This window comes from Mchenga conophoros, linkage group LG23 (assembly GCF_057382185.1).
Source record: "Mchenga conophoros isolate Kocher_MC1m ecotype Shallow Benthic linkage group LG23, M_conophoros_male_GT1.1, whole genome shotgun sequence".
NCBI classification, from domain to species: Eukaryota; Metazoa; Chordata; class Actinopteri; order Cichliformes; family Cichlidae; genus Mchenga; species Mchenga conophoros.
The window spans coordinates 42,465,601-42,478,214 of record NC_140547.1 but is presented as its reverse complement, the minus strand read 5'-3'; the positions used below and the strand labels follow the sequence as shown (position 1 = coordinate 42,478,214).

The window sequence follows — 12,614 nt, the reverse complement described above, 5'->3', positions numbered from 1 at the left end:
AGCATCGTTACCTGTTGGGATGAGAACGTGTTGTTTCCAAAGCACCATAAATTGGGGTGTCTGTAGCTCAGGTTGGAAACCTACTAATCAGAAAGTTACTGGTTCAATCCCCCTCTGCTCCAGCCTGCATGCCAAATATCCTTGGGCAAGATGCAAACCCCAAGTTGCTCTCCGATGCATCCATCGGGAGGATGAATGCGTATTAATGTTAGATAGAAAGCACTTACAGAGAAAAAAAAGAAGTGATTGGGTGAATGAGGCAAGTTGTAGAGAGTAGAAAGGTTTTATATAAGAACCAGTTCATTTTTATATTTCAGATTTACTTTCAGTTTTCTACTTTTTACATGTAAGATTGATGTACATGTATCACACCTAACTCGGTGACAGCATATTTGAACAACTGTAATCATTTTTTTCCGGCATCTGAAATATTAGTTTAGTTTGGGGTTGTTGTTTTTTTTGGTTTCCTTTTGGCTTCTGATATTAGTCAACTACTATTTGTCAATGTTGAATAATGATAAATGAATTATCTACAGTTGCCTCAAAGCGGTTTATAATGCAATTTCACCAGCTGAGACCACATCCTCTTTTTAGGTTTGATAGCATTTTTAGTAGATAATGGCAGATGGCTTGAGCATGAATTTAAGCTGCAGTTTAGGGAAGGTCACAGAGGGGACAGCCAGCGACTCCTAAGCTGTGCAGATCCCTGAGTGCTAATGAGAAGTAAACAAATTGGAAAAAGGAGGGAGTGCGGGGCTCAAAAGCAAGAACATACAGCTTGTAGTGCTGAGTGAAAACAAATATGTTCAAATTATACATTTTCACAATTTATTATCAAATGGTCAGAATTTCAAAGTAGTTTTACATGACGCCATGGACCTCCATCTCTCTGGCTCAAAGACAAAGGCCAAGAGCAAGAAAAAAACAAGAGGATGCAATGACAGAAGAAGCTGTGTCAACACACAGCTTCGATGGAAATGATGATGCAGCTTCAATAAGTGGTGCAAAAGTTAACATGAATGGTGCTCTGAGCTGAAACTGCTTTGCAGCTCCCAAAAAAGTTGATTCTGAAAACGTTACATCCAGATGAAGAGAATCAAAGTTTTCGTTACATGGATAATTGAGCAGCGTTTGATTAAATGAACAATAACTGCTCTTATTTGAATAAAGGAAAAAAATGAGTACAACATAATATCTGAACAGAGATATATCGGACCATGAAAGAACTTTCTGCAGCCATTAACAAACACCAGAATAAACACCCCGAGGCTGCTTTTATTGTTGCTGGCGACTTCAACCACACCAACTTAAAGACAGTCCTCCCCAGATTCCACCAACATGTCTCCTGCCACACCAGAGGAGACAAGACTTTAGACCATGTGTATTCCAACCTGGCTGGAGCCGTTTCTGGTCACCACCCAGAAACGGATCACCATGTACCCCAACCAGAAGCCTTGGATGAACCGGGATGTTCGTCTCCTCCTGAAGGCCCGCAACACTGCCTTTAGGTCAGGAGATGCACACGCCTACAGCACAGCCAGGGCTAATCTAAAGAAGGGCATCAAAAAAGCCAAACACCATTATAAAAAGAAGGTAGAAGAACACTTCTCCAACTCCAACCCCCGACGCATGTGGCAAGGACTCCAGACCATTACAGACTACAGGACCACCAAACCCTCCCCCGCATCCTCTGATGTCTCCTTCCTCAACGAGCTCAACAACTTTTATGCTCGTTTTGAGCGAGGGAACCCCACAACCACAACCAAAGCAGACATGACGCCAGACCACCAACCTCTGACTCTCTCCCCCACCGATGTAGGAGCGGTGCTGAGCAGGATCAATGTCCACAAGGCTGCAGGTCCCGATGGCATCCCCGGGCGTGTTCTCAGAGCGTGTTCTGGGGAGCTTGCAGGAGTGCTCACAGACATATTCAATCTGTCCTTGGCCCACGCTGTGGTACCGGCCTGCTTCAAATCCACCTCCATCGTCCCGATACCCAAAAACTCCAACCCATCTTGCCTCAATGACTACCGCCCAGTAGCACTCACCCCCATCATCACTAAGTGCTTAGAGCAGCTGGTCCTAGCACACTTCAAATCCTGTCTCCCCCCCACCCTGGACCCCCACCAATTCGCATACCGCCAGAACAGGAGCACAGAGGATGCAGTCTCCATCGCACTGCACTCTGTCCTCTCACACCTGGACAACAACAACACCTACGCCAGAATGCTGTTTATAGACTTCAGTTCAGCATTCAATACAATCCACCCCTCACAACTCATCAAGAAACTGACAGACCTGGGCATCAGTTCCCTCATCTGCAAATGGTTACTGGACTTCCTGACCAACCGCCCCCAACATGTCCGGCTGGATAACCACTGCTCATCTACCATCACAATGAACACCGGTGTACCACAAGGCTGTGTGATGAGCCCTTTCCTCTACTCCCTCTTCACCCACGACTGCAGACCTGCTGATGGTTCCAACACCATCATTAAGTTTGCAGATGACACCACGGTGATTGGCCTCATCAGTGACAACGATGAGGCCGCCTACAGGGAGGAAGTGGATCGTCTGGCTGAGTGGTGCGACAGAAACAACCTGCTGCTTAACACCGAGAAGACCAAGGAGCTCATCGTGGACTACAGGAGGAATGCTGACCCACATCCACCCATCCACATTAAGGGGACGGCTGTGGAGCGTGTGAGCAGCTTCAAGTTCCTGGGAGTCCACATCTCCGAGGATCTCACCTGGACGACCAACTGCTCCAAGCTGGTCAAGAAGGCTCATCAGCGCCTCTTCTTCTTGAGGACTCTGAGGAAGAACCACCTGTCCTCAGACATCCTGGTGAACTTCTATCGCTGCACCATCGAGAGCATCCTGACCAACTGTATAACAGTCTGGTACGGGAACTGCTCTGCCTCGGACCGGAAGGCGTTGCAGAGGGTCGTGAAAACTGCCCAGCGCATCGCCGGAGCACCACTTCCTGCCATAAAAGACATCTACAGGAAGCGGTGTCTGAAAAGGGCTGGGAAAATCATCAAAGACCCCAGTCACCCATCACATGGACTCTTCACCCTCCTGCCCTCTGGGAGGCGCTACAGGAGCCTCCGGACTAAGACCACCAGGTACCGGAACAGCTTCTTCCCCACAGCTGTCAGACTCCTGAACTCTGCCTCCTGACATCTGACCCACGTTAACATATGGACTGAACATACACACACCCACAATGGACAACTGTACCCTCAAACACACAATAATAACATGGACTGAACCACCACTCACAACCACTAGCACTTTATATAGCCTCTGTAGAAACTATCTACACCCTCACTTATCTTAACTGCACTAGCTCTGTGTAAATAATCATTCTGTACATTCGATAATCTTTAACCCTACAACTGTTTACAACTTGCATAGTTCCCATTTCTGTATAGCTGTATATCTCAGATTTCTGTAAAGTTATTTATTTCATATTCTGTATAGTTTTTCATATTTATATCCTGTTCATAGCCTGTACATAGCTCGTACTCACTACAGCCTGTACATACTTATAGTTATAGAATATTCACAACATACTTCATACCGTGTACATTATAACATACCATAATAGACCCATTTCTGTAATATACTTACATAACTATACTATTGCTAATATATATTGTAATATATCTATATCACTAAAGCACTTCTGGATGGATGCAAACTGCATTTCGTTGCCCTGTACCTGTGCATGTGCAATGACAATAAAGTTGAATTCTATTCTATTCTATTCTATATAACATGTGCTAAATTAACATTCACTGAGCCAGCCACTTGTTTGCATGAGATCTGAGACACTGGAAGCAGCAAAACAGCTTGTAACATGTTGTTATGTTTGATTCAGGTGGACTAAAGAGTCTAATATGGGTAAACTATTAATGATATCAATAAATGAAAGACTGCAGTCCACTTTAGCTAACTAAAGATCCAGAGGAGGCAGAGCATTAACAAGAACACTGTCAGTGTCTGTGTGTCATGGTTCTGGGTCTTTGTCCCAGTGTTTTGTGTTGGTGGACTTTTGAATGTTGCTTCATTATTGTTGTGTTCTTATACTGACTGAAGTTTCCTAGTTTACTTTTCCTGCATTCGTGAATTTTCTGATTATTGTTTTTTCTGTGTCTCCTGTGGATGTCAGTCTTGTTGTCACGTAATGTCTGTCATAGAGTTCGTCTCTGTGTTCTGTCCTCGGCGTCCCCTTAGTGTCCCCAGCCCGTCTTGTGTCTCCCTCTCTTTGTGTCTTAGTGCTGTCTCTGGGTTTTTGTCTCCTTTACCTGTTTCCAGTGTCCCTCTCTTTGTGTGTTGTCCTTGTCTCCTCAGTCCGTCGTGTGTTCCCATGTTTGTTTATTTCCATCCTAGTGTCAAGCTCATGTGTCCTTATCTCAGTCTCTGTGTTCGTGCTACTTCTTGTCTTATTTTGATAATCCTAGTCTGTGTTCCCATGTTTGTCCACTCCCGGATCACCCCTCAGTGTATATACTGTATCTGTTTTCCTCTGTCCTTTGTCAGAGTGCCTGTTCACCTACCCCCTGTGTCTCCATATTCCCAGTGTTCAAGGTTTCCAAGTGTTTTCCCAGTTTAGGTTTTCATGGTTGGTTCTGTTTGCTACTCAGCCAGAATAAACAGCTCGCTCTTTTTAAAAGTAGGCTCCAGAATGGATGATTGCATGTTCGCATGTCTTTATGCAACACTGAGTGTGCTGAACTAAAGGTAGGCCTAGTTTCATTTTCATGGTCATTATTATCAAGACAATGATTACGCCTTATTCTGATTATTTCTCCCTTTTGGAGGTGTAACGTTTACATGAGGGGTGTAGGAACATTTCCCCCTAAATATTTTTAGATACATTTTTGTTGAAGTCACAGTTTTTGTCGTATTGATGATGCAGCTAGAATAAGTGCTTTTAAATAAAAGAATAACCATTCAAAGTGCTCAGTGGTGAAACTGTAACTCTTTCAGAGTTTGACAGCTGGACAAGTGATGCCGTATTTAAAGAAACATGAGATGAGTGCAGCATATTATCTGAACAGAGATCATTCAATGAGCAAGAATAAACACTGAAAGAGAAACACTTCACTGTTGATTATCATATGAAGTCTAATGAAAGCTGTTAATCTGTTAATATCCTGCTAATCTGCAAATACAGAACATGCGACTTTAAAGCATCCAGCAAAGTGATAACTGTCCTCTGCCCACTAAGTAGTGACTCTACAAAAGATTATTTTCAATATCATCTTTATATTATATTTAGTTATTCTCCAGCGCAACAATGTAAGGAGCTCTGTGATTGGTTAGGAAAGGACAGACTGGCCACCTGGATTTTTCTTCACTGCACATTGATCCATAGCTTTGCTCTGTAAAGGCTAACAAAGTGCTTTTGCTTTACAAAGACATTCAGCGTCGGTATTCACTCTTTTAAAATGCCACTGAACACTGGAGTGAAATGGAGCCCTGATCCTCAGAGTTTTATTGTTGCTAACATTTCTTATAGATAGCACAGATAGTGCCCCACTGCAGTAATCACTCATGTCTAGATATTCCTGTCAAAAAGGAGTTTTTCCTCCCCACTGTAACATGGCAAACATAGCAAACGGATAAACCAGCTGAAGCTTCAGACAGCCGTCAGACAGTGAAACACTGCCATCTGCTGGACTCCAATAACAAAGACGCTGCTTTGACGGGTGAGGGAGTTTCAACAAGTCTGCAACGACTCAAGCATCAAACTACAGAACTATTGTAGCGGACATGGTGCTCTAATGACTGCTTCATTAACGCAGGTCAGAAAGGATCAAACATATCAATAAATTATAAAACACAAAACGTCTCTTATTGCCCAGGGCTCAGGAAGTGAGTGTGTTCCTTATAGCCTATTAAACCTTAGCAGGTTATTTTGATGTGTTACAGATGAAACAGCTATCCAGTAACATTCAGCTACAAAAATGCTTTTTTATAATTACTTTTTTACAGCTTCGCACTTTTACACAAGTTTTATCATCAGTGTCACAATGGCTGCTGCTAAAATTGAGTACAAGATATTTGTTGGCCTGATTAAAAGGTCTTGATGCGTGCTCAATCATCCAGGGAAGTAAATCTCCAAAAGTTGATCCTGTTCTTCTGGACGTAGCGTTTTCAGTCAGAGAAACCAGCCGACTGAAGGAACAATGGGCTGGGAGGTCAGTTCCTTAATCATGATTATGCAAATTCTCATGACCATTGATCAACAACCACTGATCAATGGTCTTGAGTACCATTCACAGAGAGTTGGAGAACGGCTGCAATCACAGCATTGTAAGATGGTGACAGATGTACCCTTAGGCCCCCTCCTTGATTCAGAGAGGGTCTTTCCCTTTTCACGTAAATGGCCTCCTTGACTCCGCCCTCAAACCAGCGTTCATTGCAGTTATTGTTGACAATCACATTGTATCGTGTAACCATCCAGCTCACATATTCAATGTAAATGATTTGTTGAGCTCAAGACATGATGAATGTTCCTGCATTAAAACACATCCAGCCTAGTGTTCTCACTCTCCCTAAATGGATCTGTTACATTAGTGATATGTGGGAGTTGTGTTTCAGTCTTTTCCACATGAGGACATTTACATTTAGTTTTTGCTTTACTGATGAGTGGCTGGTTAACCTGCAGTGGTTGAAGTATGTGTCGGTCGTCTGGAAGAGTAGGTGTAGAAGACGTCTTTAATGAATGTAATGCTCTGAAGGTGTCAGTGATTACTGTGAATTCATTATAAAAGTGGATTTCAGTGAATAAAGACAGGCCCTCATGGTGAAGCTCAGGAGTCCATAAAGTGTAACAGGAGAGCTGTGTCATACTTTCAGAGATTTTACATGAGCCAGTCTTTCAAAAAATACATAAATAAATAATTCATTCATTCATCCACAGGAAACACAATGCTCATATCTGAAAGTAAACTCTGATATATATCCCCGACTAGAGTTAGTACTAAATAAAGGCTAAATAAATGACTAAATATATAAAGACACTCTCCAGAAGAAGAAGTTAAAGGGATTTTATTTATTGTACAAGCAATATCTTCATAAGAATTACAAATTCTGCAGACATATTACCTTCTTACTGAACCTGTATAACTCACACACAGACGTGTCTGCTGCTTATCTTTGTTCAAACATGATGTTTTATCTTCTCTTCAAAACACATTACTCATCTTTCTGGCATCGTGTTACATGAAAACACCTGCATTCTACCTGTGTCATTGTACCACAAAGACAATGATTGCAACACTGTGCTTGCAAAATAGAAGAAATAAGACGACCAGCAAATACATAAAAGATGGTAAAAGTGATTCCATCTTTGTGTCTCCTCCCATTGTTTCCCCAGTCTGTCTAGTTCCCATATTCCCAGGACACCGCTGGACAACAAGTGGGTATTCCAAGACTGAGAGACGGCCAGAGTTGGCAAAAGATCAGACATTCTTAAGTAGAAGTAAAAATACTATTGTTCCAGTGAAAGTTAAAGTACTGATTCAACTTCATTACTCAGCTAAAGCAAAAAAGTACAGGCTCGAAGCGCTTACAGAGAAAAGCATACAACAGAATGCTGATGGCGGCAGTAACACACACTTGGAGGAGAGGCTCCAGCCGTCCATTCCAGCCCTATCCCTAACATTAACTCTAACCATAACTTTAACCTTAACCCTATCAGGTCTTGTTTTACAAAGCGATTCATGATCAGAACAAAAAACACATTTACACATACCGATGATTTGTCACATAGCATCGTTACCTGTTGGGATGAGAACGTGTTGTTTCCAGAACACCACAAATTGGGGTGTCTGTAGCTCAGGTAGAGCAGGAAACCTACTAATCAGAAAGTTGCTGGTTCAATGCCCCTCTGCTCCAGCCTGCATGCCAAATATCCTTGGGCAAGATGCTAACCCCAAGTTGCTCTCCGATGCATCCATCGGGAGGATGAATGCGTATTAATGTTAGATAGAAAGCACTTACAGAGAAAAAGCATAGAAAAAAGTGAGTGCATGAATGAGGCAAGTTGTAGAGAGTAGAAAGGTTTTATACAAGAACCAGTTCATTTACCGTTATATTTTAGTTTTATTTTCAGTTCTGTACTTTTTACATGTAATATTGATTCATTAGATTGACTACATGTATTAGACCTAACTTGCTGACAGCAAATTTAAACGACCGTAATAATTTATTTTCAGCGTCTGAAATATTTATTTAGTTTGTTTTTTGTTTTCTTTTTGGCTCCTGATATTAGTCAACTACTATTTGTCAATGTTGAACTAATAATGAATCTAAGAACAGCTATTTGTCACGGTTGTCCAGCGTCAACCGTGGGGATGTGAGGAAGGAGGAGCCAGGCACGGAGCTCTGAATGCAAGCAGTGCGTTTATTTACAGTGAATGGAAAATAACAATAAATCCGCAGTGCGTTCCCGACTCCCGTGAAATGTCCTCTTCCCAGTGCTAGTGTTCCTTGTCTCCGCTCCTCAGTGTCTGAGCACCCCGTGCTCGCTGCCCTCTCGTCTCCACGCTTCTCCTGGGGAGATAACAAACAGGCAGCCGTAAGACACATACAATGCGGCAGACTATCCGTACTGACTGGCCGAGAGACTAACGTGAAGTCACGCAATGATCCAGCGTCAGAGAGAGCGCCACCGCATTCTTAAGTAGCTCCTCCGACAAGGCTTGATCAGCTGTGTGATGGTCTTCAGGTGTGGCCAACCACCTGGCAGGGCCACACCCACCAGGCCTGAAGGTGCCTGTAAACAGGTGCTCTCAGAAACGCCGGCATCCACACACACACACACACACACACACACACACACACACACACACACACACACACACACACACACACACACACACACACACACACACACACCTGCAAGCAGGGAGAACGAGGGACAGCACACCAAAAACACACATGTCCATAACTGCTGGGTCGTTTAGACTCCTGAGCTGTGCACGAGGGGTCGACCACCCACTGGAAGGCCGGGCACTTGTTTTCAACCGTAATATACCTGATGTGCTCAGGTAACCTGTAGCGCCATGAAACCTCTGTCACACCAGGGCGCATAAAAAATGATGCTTTAAGAGACTGATGGGATCGGGCAGCAGGGAAAACATCCACAAAATGCTACTTTCAGTTTTTAAGTAGAGTCATTACATGCTTGTTAAAAGCAAACTCTCATATAGTTTTTAATGTGCTTCTTTCATTACAATGACTAGATAAAGAATGTGGCCCTGTCTCTATTTAACACTGGCTACCCCAAAATGTTTCCAAACCTTCAACCGTAACTTTCACTGAGAGATTTTTAGATACGGTTATTGAAGCTGTGGGGTTAATTTTTTAAGTAACACGAGACGAGAGGCAGCAGCATACACACAGAGCATCAGTGATAGAAAGCTAGGCTAACATAGGGTAGCTACCTGTTCAAGGAGAAACATGTATAGGCCCATCTCAAGTGCCAGTGAACATCTAAATGATTCAGGGAAGACTTTGGAGAAAGTGCTGTGGGGAGATGAAACGAAATTATGTGGCTTTAACTGACCTTTTGAAATAGGAGTGTGATGCAAAAAATAGCATCCCTGCAGTCAAGCAGAGAGATGGAAACATTATGATGTGGGCTACAGGACGACTTAGTCGGGGTTCCAAGCAGTCAGGAAATGTGACATCGTCAGACTGCAGGCCACGGATTGGCTTTTGTCTTTCACTAAAATCAAAACTGCAGTTTTTTTAAAACCCTGCAACAAGGCAAATAGCTGCACAACACCGTGGTTTCCAAGTGTGACAAAAAGCCACAGATACATCATCGCTGCGACGTCTTCCTTTGTTGTGGCATTCGTGTTGCTCATAAATGACAACATGGACATCGGGCCGCTTTGCTGTAATGACCCCACGCACATTAGGTGGTACTTGATTGTAATGGAAAATGAGTCACAGCAAGCTGATCTGAGTATGTACTAATGGAGAAGTGCTATAAGATCACGGAGTGGTCTAGTCAGTCTCCAGACATCAGTACTGTAGAAAATCTGTGGAGGGAGCTGAAGTTTCAACTTTCCAAGTGGCAGTCAAGAAACTTACAGGATTTAGAGAGTTTCTGTAAGGAGCAGAGGGTTAATGTTTGTGTGTCCTCACTGTAAAGACTGCAGGTTACTGGAGCGTGTCGTGTCATGTTTCCTGTTGCTCTGAGGTGCATCCAACAAATACACAAATCATTTACCACTAATAATAACACCTCCCCCACTTAAGTGTGTTCAACAGGAAGCTAAAGACTGGTGCTGTTAAAGTGTTCAAAAAACAGCAGGAGCTCGGTGTGAGGCCACAGTGGGCCAAAAAACACAAGATGACCTCCAGCAAGGACAAAATGTATCTGGACGTCTCTGTGAGCATCTGTCTCACTGTGTAAGTGTAGCACAGTGTCTGTGTGTGCATGGCTGGGCAAGAGAAACAGCACAACTGAAAGCCAGCACTCAGACGAGGACCCGGTGCATCGTCTGTCTCATCTCAGCCAGTTTACTTACAAACTCTTTAAGTTTGAATTTTAAAGCCGACAATGTGCACAGGGCAGTGATATTTCAAATGAAGGTAAACTATTCCAATCTCTGCAGCCCCAATTGTGTATCACACACACGCTAAGTTCTCCTCCTGCCTTCAGCCCAACCGTTGAGCGCGATGACAAATAGAGCCGCAGAATTTTGCTGCTGTGTAATTAAATTGAGACGTGGGGTCAAAATTCCCACCTAGATTGAGTGAGATGAAATAGAAATCGGCTCTCCTCTAACTGACTTTATAGAAATAATTACATAAGCTGCATTTATAACTGTTATTAAATAACAGCAGCACACGAGAACTAAAGTGTAATCCCAGCACATTTCGCTTCGCTTGCACTGATTCTTTAGAGATGACGACCGTGGTGGGTAATTAAGGGCAAACAATATACAAGTGGCGTGAAAAATGGAGGCTGCATTACCTTTCCAAAGCTTCCTTTCCCGATGGCCCGCAGTATCTGGAAGTGGTCAAAGTTTACTGTGGAGAAAATGAGAAGCAGTTAGTGAGAACGTGTCAGTTTGAGCTGAGCTATAAAACAGGGAACATGACATGTACAGCACTGTGCAAAAGTCTTGAGCCATCCCTCATTTGCTTCCAGGGATCCGGACTTCCCTGTAATCTTTAAAGTGGTATTAAGGAATAGCTCTCCAGGCTTTTTAAAGTGTTTCTGATTTTTAATCCAGGGCTTGTATTTGACCACTTTTTGTCTGTTAAGACCCTTCACACTAATCTCTGAAACATTCAAACATAAACAGACACCTAAGTCACGGAAAGGACCACAAAACTTAACAAAGAACCAATTTTAAATTGTATCTGTACACATTTACTTGCAGCCTATTGCAAAAAAACAAAAGCCCACATCATTTGTTCTCACTTCTTTAGTTGAAGAATGCAGTTAATAACACCGTTAACACAGACTGACCTGGCAAAACACGAAAAAATAAGGGGGTGGTTCAAGACTTTTGATCGGTACTGTATGACAAATGCAAATGTGCACTTCACAATGTATCGCTGCACTTCGGCAGTACTGTGAAGATTAAATGTTTTTTCCTTCCCGATGCATGTGAAAGGTTAAGACTTACATCTCCAAATGTACTGGAACTGATTTGAACCAGAGGACTCAGCCACACTGTTACTATGTACTGCATAAACACGTTTACCGATGAAGGTAAAGCAGACGCTGTCCTGACTGTGTGGCTAAATTTTGTGCTGAAAGCATCAAATCAATTGAATATGATTAACTTGCTATGAGAGGTTTTTACTCCAAGTGTGACTTTTTCTGGCTTCATACACCTTTCAGGGTCAAATTCAAGCACTTTGTAAGCATGTTTAATGTCCATTTTCAACATTTTCCAGCACATTACCATAAAAAGGATGCATATTTCACTTCGCATCACCTGAGTAAGACCACGTGAAAGGCCAAATTAATAAGTCTTCTCATCAGATATTGATGCTTCTTTCTTATGTGACACAAAAAACAGGAGGAGACAGATCTTTGCTTGTGTTGTTTTTTAAGTTCATTCATTCAAAACTAACTGTAAGACGCTTAACTACATTGCAGTCTGTGTTATTGTTGTAGACCTAATTATCACCTTTAAAGTGTTTGTGCTAATAACATCATGTAGAGTAAGACAGGCATAGAGAACAGCACTGACTGGGAGAGGCTTTGAACACATGACATACTCAGATCAATTCAACACTTTAGACTTTAAAAATGCACAAGCGTCTTTCAAAAACCCATTTATTTAATCTATCATCATTGATATTATTATGTACAGTTAGAATGTACTGTTCATCTCCCTTAAATAAACAGGCAGCCTTAAAGTGTGAAATAGTCACTTGTCTACTGTCTCAGTGGCTGATAGTGCCCCACAGGCCTCAATGTCAGCTCGAAGCCATTATGTTTCAATTGTTTAATGATAAACAGATTTTGAATGAAAGCGAGGAAACTTCGCTAGCACAAAAAGTGCCTATTCTTTCTTCCCATATGGTTCAGTCATATTACCGTCATTTCCCCCTAAGCTGTT

At 42.5% G+C, this 12,614-nt stretch overlaps 1 long non-coding RNA gene across 1 annotated transcript; it reads right to left on the bottom strand.

Moving 5' to 3' along the window:
- Window positions 1-8,402: 8,402 nt before the first annotated feature.
- Window positions 8,403-11,106, bottom strand: LOC146547936 (uncharacterized). Its single transcript, XR_014890681.1, has 2 exons — window positions 11,009-11,106; window positions 8,403-8,571 (listed from the first exon to the last, which is right to left on the bottom strand). It is a non-coding gene; the product is annotated as an uncharacterized LOC146547936 (long non-coding RNA).
- Window positions 11,107-12,614: the final 1,508 nt, after the last annotated feature.